We start from the raw sequence: 7,825 nt of genomic DNA, 5'->3' as shown, positions 1-7,825 counted from the left end.
CTCGGTGGTCGCACTTCTTCAATTTCATATTCAAATCCTCTTTACAAGGGAAAGTGTGTAAGAGCATAATGAGAGCCGGGGAGATAGCATCTGCATGTGTCTCTGCGTGTGTGTGTGTGTTTGTTCGTATCCATAGTTTATTAAAGGCATCTCCCTCCATTCTTCTCCGCTCCTGTCAGCAGGAATAGGAACTTATCTCCATTTTCTGCCTGCAGGACCCGAGGTTACGCAGGGACGCCACAGCGAAGACTCGGCCTAATGCGCCGTGTCTGAAGTGTCTAGGCCTAATCGGTCGCTTGTTCCAACAACTGTGCGAACCCAAATGAGGCTTGTGATGATGACATTTTTCATGCCCGTGCAGGACTTGGCCGCTCTCCACTTGATCTTGCTCGCCTTTAAACCTAATGGACCTGAGTTTTTGCTTAAAACCACCACACGCGCATACATCAACGATTCAACCTCTCTACTGAATACCGCCCAGTTGTTCCGCTCAACGAGGAGTGGTGGAACTTGGAAAGATCTAACCATGGTAGAATTCTTGTAGAAGGATTCATGTGGCCCGCTGTAGTCGTATGTAGGCTGTAGACTGCCCTGTTTGACTATGTTTGACGGCTGCAGCCGGTGTTTCATGTACAGTCCCTGACTGAAGTCAAATTGACCTCAAGTGCTGCTGAAATATATTTTATTCCCAACAGCTGTCATAATGTTTCAGTGCAAAAGGAAACTGTCAAAAAGTATTCTAATATTCAAAGCTTGGTAAAGCCCATCGAGTCAATTTTTGCAAAGACATAAGTGTTGCCACAGTACACTAGACCTTCACATCACCTGCAACTAGACCTCTGCAAACATGCCTAACATTCACCCAGAGAAGAGGCTGAAGACCATATCCACTGCTGATGTGGCAGACACCTTTAATATGTCTCAGCGTCAAGTACAGAGGATAAAAAAAGATCTGAAGAGACTGGAGACGTTTTTGACAAGCCCAGGTCAGGCAGACCCCACAAGACAACTGCTTGAGAGGACCATTTGTTGGCTCGAAAATCATAGGGCAAGCCCTGCAGCCCTTTCCACTGCAGCAGAGCTCCACGAGACCTGGTCACCTGAAGTCCCCGTGTCAACCAGAACAGTTTGTCGGATTCTGTCTCAAAATGGCCTCCATGGTGGAATCAGTGCCCAGAAGCCACCACTAAACAAAAGACCATTGAAAAACGTGTGACTTTTTCCAAGACCCACAGCCTGCTGTGGGTGCTGGAAAAGTGGCAGAAGGTGGATTTTTCAGATGAATCTTCTGTATAATTACACCACAGTCACCGCAAACATTGCGGGAGACCTACTGGAGCCCACATGGATCCGAGATTCACCCAGAAAACTCATGGTCTGGGGTTACATCCAGTATGGGGGTGTGTGAGAGATCTGCAGGGTGGAAGGCAACATCAATAGTCTGAAATACCAAGACATCTTAGCTACCGTTTATATTCCCCACCATAAAAGAGGCCAAATTCTGCAGCAGTATGGTGCTCCATCACATACTTCCATCTCCACATCAAAGTTCCTCAAGGCGAAGAAGATCAAGATGCTCCAGGATTGGCCAGTCCAGTCACCAGACATGAACATCATTGAGCATGTGTGGGGTAGGATGAAAGAGGAAGCATGGAAGACGGCATGGGTGGCATGCAAGACTGCTTTCTCTGCTATTCCTGATGACCTCATCAATAAATTGCATGAATCCTTGAAAAGCATGGATGCAGTCCTTCAAGCTCATGGAAGTCATACAAGATATTCAATTTGGATCTCACAGCACCACTACTTCATTTGTTGACATATTTTGCAGTATTTGCAGTAAATTTGTTCAATTTCTGTATAGGCGACAAAACTTTTGTATTGCCAAAATTTGGCCTTTCTGTCTTGATTAAATGCTAATTTTTTTTTTTTATTATTAATTCATTTCAATATAGTGTTTCTACAAAATAGATAAGCGACAAGACTTTTATCAGGGACTGTAGCCCACTACCTTATACACTTGTGTGTAAAGCATGCAAACTCTGCAGACAAGTGTGAACGGAAATTCAAACTCCCAACCTGGGAGGCGTGAGGACATGCCGCTAACCACCATGCCGTGTGTGTTTCAGTGTGTCAGATCTTTTCTAAGCCCCCGTTCTGAAAAATGCAGATCCCTTCATTGTCACTCCTCTAACTGCATTTTTCTTCATATTCACTCGTCAATGAAAATTCCTCTAAAAATAGAGCCAATAAAAAGTCTGAAATTGACTCGCAACTCTTTGTCCATGCGCCATTAATGATCTGGCAATTACTCTTGCTAATTGTTTCTCAGCTGTAACCCATAGTAGTTACAGGAGCGTAATAAAGCCAGTGTTTATTGTAGGAGACAGGCTCATATTGGAGGCCCGGCCATTATTGGAGATCAATGTGTGAATACACATGCAAAACAAGGAAGCAAGCGGTGCAGGAAAAATCATCTGAAGGGGAAAGAGGAGTTCATCTCCCTGTGATGTCAGATGCCACTTCGGTGACTCTTTGATGGGTAATATTGCATGGTGCACACACACTCAAGGACAAACATAACTTTATTTAAAAATTGGGAACTGCAGAAATACAGAACGCACACTGATGTAGAGTAAATAAATGCACGCGCACAAACACATGCCACAGCATGTATACAGAGTCCGTAAACCCGACAAGCAAATGTCCTCATGGAAATGAGTAAAGACTACATTTCATAGCAATAGTTACAAATACATTAGAAATTTTCTACCTTTGGCCCTCAAAAAAATATAAAAAATCGAGGGCCTTATTTGGGGCCCATAAGTGTTATTAAATACATGGCGCATGGGGCTTTTGTTCACTAATGTCAGGTTAAGTAAGCCCTCAGGATTAACAGAAGTAGGTGGATAAAACCAAGAAATGATTGCTTGCTAGTTATCTGTGTCTTGTATCTGTATCTTGTTATCTGTGTGACGGTGTAAATATGTCTGGTACCCAGAAGGCAAATGGTAATCACGCCTCTGCGTCACATGTGCAAAGTAATGTAGGCAGCGTTGGCATATATTTCATTATTTCAGACTCCTTTAGTTACTTAAATGAGATTTCGCATCCTCGACACATCTCGATAAACTTTATATAAATAACAAATAAAACAAAGTCAAATTCTCCAATCTGGCAACACAATCTGTCTCAAGCTTGGTCCTACTCATAAAATCTGTTCACGATGCCGTCAGCAGACGTGAACAAACATGACTTTTGAATAACATTTATATGTTTATATGCACCACTATTATGAAACGTTTGCTTTTTTATCGGTCTTGTTGGTCCCCTAATACTGTATCTGAAGTCTCTTCAGCTGCGGTGCAGAATTACAGCCACTTTGATCCAGTCCCACAGTGAGATTTCCCAGGACGTCCTGTTTCGGTGCCTGTAGCCTTAAATGCTAATGAGGAGGAGAGGGGCGGGACCAGGAGGAGAGCGGCCTATAGAAGTTGAGGGGACATTCGCGGAAATGACATGATCAACACCGTCCACCAACCGCAATGTTTGGCGCAGACGGGAAGTCGTTTTTCCAGAAAAAATGAACCTGCTGGTTCTTCAGAGTCTAGCGTGACGGAATTAAAAAAATACATTTGTGCTCATTTTTTCATCCACTCACCGAGCGACTGCGATGCTTCATACGTTTGGAAGCCATGACGGTCGGAGGAGATCATGTTTTGGAAGAGGGCCGGGAAATTCATGAGAAACGTGAGGTAACCTTTTTCCCCTCATGACGATCCCTCCTGTGTGGAGAACAGGGCAAGTGTCTCACATGCAACAAAGCTCCCGCGGTCTCTCAAGACACAGCATCATCCTCTCCTCTTTCCAAAGAAACGAGAAAATCACCCAAAGGCAGGAAAAAAAAAACGAGAATGATGGAGACCTCGGGCTGAACGCCAGTCGACTTCAAAAAACGCTATTATAGCCTTTTAAAAAGGAAACAGGCACGGACAACAGGCACTGGAGGGGGAAGAAGTAAAGAAAGAAAGAAAGAAAGAAAGAAAGAAAGAAAGAAGGACAGATGAAAATGAGGAGGGCATAAAAAAACGCTTCCTCGCCGTTCCTTGTAAAGATTAAAGCGGAGCGATTCCGCGCTGCCCTTAATGCACGTTTAAGCCCCGGCAACGGAACAGATATTAATTACCAAGACGTCTGCGAGGAGCGCGACAGAAGAGCGGCGGCGCTTTGAAGCCGAGCTAATCTTCAAAAGGCCCCCGATGTTGTGATGTTGCATAAGGCCGAGGATGAAATTTTGACATAATGGGAACAAAATGATATATATATCTGTTTATGTAAATACCATGTTTTGTTCAGCGTTGGTCTTTACTGAGGGCGGAAGGAAAGAAGCCGTAAAAAAATGTAAATTATCGAACACTCACACGCGCATACATGCTGAATGTTGCATTCAGGCCCGCCTGAACGGATGCATGTTGTACGCACGCCCACGTACACACGGATACGACAGACCTCAAAAAGTGTAAAATCGGCACAAAATGAAGGACCTGTAGGATTGTGTCGGGGCCACGCCCACCCGTTCGCGTGAGTGCGCGTGTGCGTCTGGCCATGCGGTGCAGATGCTCCGCACGTGCGGACATTTTGAAATCCCTTCGCCCCTAATTTTACGCTTTGGTGGCCGGGACGCGGCGAATGTGCTGAGCTGGGCTGAGCGCGCCCTCCCCACCCCGGATGTGGCGTCTGGTTCCCGCCGCTGGACTTCACACCGTCGGAAAGAGCGGTAAAAAACCAAACGTCTCTGTGTGTGTGTGTGTGTGTGTCTATAAGACAGAAGATGAGTAATGAGCGGAAGATATGGATCCGAGATGTTCCGCTAAGACCCGGAATGCGGTACAGACGGCGAGACGGACATTAATTGGCCGCCCAAACAACCGTTCATTATCATTCCCCCCCGCACGCGCGGGTCTCTCGCTGCGGTAAGGATTTATTGATCTTGTTAGCATCCACCAATCCGAGAGGCTCTGGCCATCGGCCTGATCACAGCCTCGCGCCCCCTCGGCCCGGCTGCACGTTTTTAGCGAGGGTCACAAGGTCACCGAGGGTCCCTTTTCTAAATGTGACCTTTCGTGTCTGCTTTGCCTGTTCCTCAAAGTTCCTTGCGTATTGATTTTTGACCTATGGGAATAGACAAAATCCATGATGGGTATCAACTCTGGCCATTATGACCGGCATAGGCCTAATTTTATTCCTGTCATCCACCTTCAATATTGCCATCAAACCAGCGAGGATTTTAAGAATTTTAACTACAGTCTATTTAAACACAACGTAGCAGTGAACATTAACAATAATCTCAGTTTAAGAACCAAAAATTATTACGTAGCACCTTTAATATCCATTTCGCTCACTCGCTGTCCCCTACCACGTTGTCACTTCTTCTGTATTCGATTGTGAGGCCACGGCACCCCATTTCCAATGCCGGTCCAGCTTAAATGTTCAACAAACTTCTAAATAAGCATTAAGCTGGTCAAATCTACTGGACAACTGACAATTAAAGTAAACGTTAAAAATTGACACAACTACATTTACATTTAAGGTATTTACCAGACGTCCGTATCCAGAGCGACTTACAACGTGCTTCCATGTCACCATGGATGAAGTGGTCAGTTCTGGTTCACCAGGACCCCCAACTATGAATACAATCTTTTTATTCACTCTGTTCTAGTTTCTATACAGAAGTCAGACAAGAAGAAGGTGTTGAGCTGTCGTTTGAAGGTGACTGAGCTGTTCTGACCTCGAGGGGAAGTTCATTCCACCACCGAGGGGCCAAGACGGAGAAGAGTCTAGATAAGCGTCTTCCTTTTACCTTCAGAGATGGAGGGACCAGGCGAGCAGTACTGGAGGCTCGGAGTATACCAGGTGCAGTGCGAGGTGTAATAAGGGCTGTGAGGTAGGATGGTGCTACTCCATGTTTGGTGGTGTGGGAGAAGGTTGAAGGTTGAAGATCAGTCGTGCTGCTGCGTTTTGTATTAGTTGTAGAGGTCGGATGGTACATAGTGGTAGACCAGCCACAACAACAGACGTCCACTTTTCTCTTCTCATTGAATTAAAGGGCAGGGCTCTCAAATGTCACATGACCAAAGTGATGCTCTGTGCTGACCGTGCGAATAAGTAGGACTGTTACTCCAACGTGGCCATTTTTATGGTGTAAAGTCTCTCGGAAGTGAGCTTTACCCGCATCGATTACCCGCAAGAAGTTAAACAGTCACATATTTTAATGCATTTCGAGGGGAATCAAGACGACACTCGTATCTAATCACTCTGCGGGATGGACGTTCGATTTTTCTCCGGAGCATCTGCAATTACTGTTTCCAGACTAGAAGTGTGAGTCCACGTCTGGGTAAACTTTCTTCCCTCCGCCGCATTGAATTTCCATTACGTATACTCCAGTGTCCTTTGTACGTATCGATGAGGGCGGCTTCAAAAAAGTGTCATTATAATCACATTAGACTCCGCCGTGTGTTTCCTGACGATAGCCTCTGACCTATTGATTCCCGTTCCTCCGCTCCCAATCAGCTTTAACCCCGCGGGGAGGCCCGGCTGTTATGAATTCCCGACCTTTCGGATCCACTGTGTGACAGCTCCGGGAAAATCGACCAACAGAGAGCGCAGCCAGGGGAGATGTAAAGCAGCGGGACAACGTGCCACAGGAAGGAGGTGAAGGAGGACGCTGGGCAGCGTTCAGCAACACGACCGACGCTGGGTGTCGGTGCACGCTCTGTGCCGGCTGCTCGGCCCAATTTCCCATGAATTTATCTCGATTTCATTACTTTTAAGTGTTTTATCATTTTTTATATGTACTGTACTACTCAATATTAATATGTATTATATACCTGCATTGCATTCCATTTCTGGGGCTCTTTTTCTGGCCTTGTGCTCAACCTCAGTCGTACGGAACAGGGGTATCGTGCCACGGGGTGTAAAGGAGGTGCAAAACGCTCAACATGTTCAATCATAACGCCGTTTTCATAAATGGAACAAAGGCGAGGGGTCACTGACCCTAGACACTCCTGATTCGACGTCTCTGCTTGATCTTGGTGAACCTTGGACGGCTGTCCAGTGCTAGTGGCCTTCAGGAGCAGGTTTAGGCTTATTCGGTCGGTGGAATTCCCTTGACTGAATTCGATCTGTTGCGGTGACCAGTTGGGGTTCGTGTGACGGTAATAATTTGGGGTGAGCGAGTCTGCGTTCGGATGGACGTTGATTGAGAAATGACAATGTTAGACGTGCTTCACACACATTTCTACCGACTTGTGGATTCTGTATGCAAGACATTTCATCACACAGCCGTACAAAACACATTTTTCGGCGATTCCCCGAAGCCTTCAGAGGTGTCAATCAACTGAAATGTGATTGGCCTCTCGTGCGCATAATCCGGGATTTAGACGGGCGTAGGGCAAACAAACATACACAAATCCACATTCACACACACACACACAAACACAAATCCACATTCACACACACACGGCTCTGTAGGTGGATCTAGAACCAACGCTATTTAAAGACTAGTGCTATTCTCTCACAAAACCCAGACAGCTACGAGTGGGCAGATGTCCTCCCGAGAGCGCTGTGGATTAGCCTGACACTCACCGGCACGAATCAAATGTCATTAAAACCTCAACACCTACCACCTGCAATCAATTCCGGCAAAGACACCCGTCTAACCAACACGCAATTACAATCAGACGAAAGCCTGAAGCCATTTAGCTGCACTGCATAGCGAAGATCGGGATTCTGTTAAAACAGGATTGGAGGTTCAGAAGGCGGGTGG

This window comes from Denticeps clupeoides, chromosome 20, assembly GCF_900700375.1.
Source record: "Denticeps clupeoides chromosome 20, fDenClu1.1, whole genome shotgun sequence".
NCBI classification, from domain to species: domain Eukaryota; kingdom Metazoa; phylum Chordata; class Actinopteri; order Clupeiformes; family Denticipitidae; genus Denticeps; species Denticeps clupeoides.
This window is presented reverse-complemented; position numbering follows the sequence as displayed.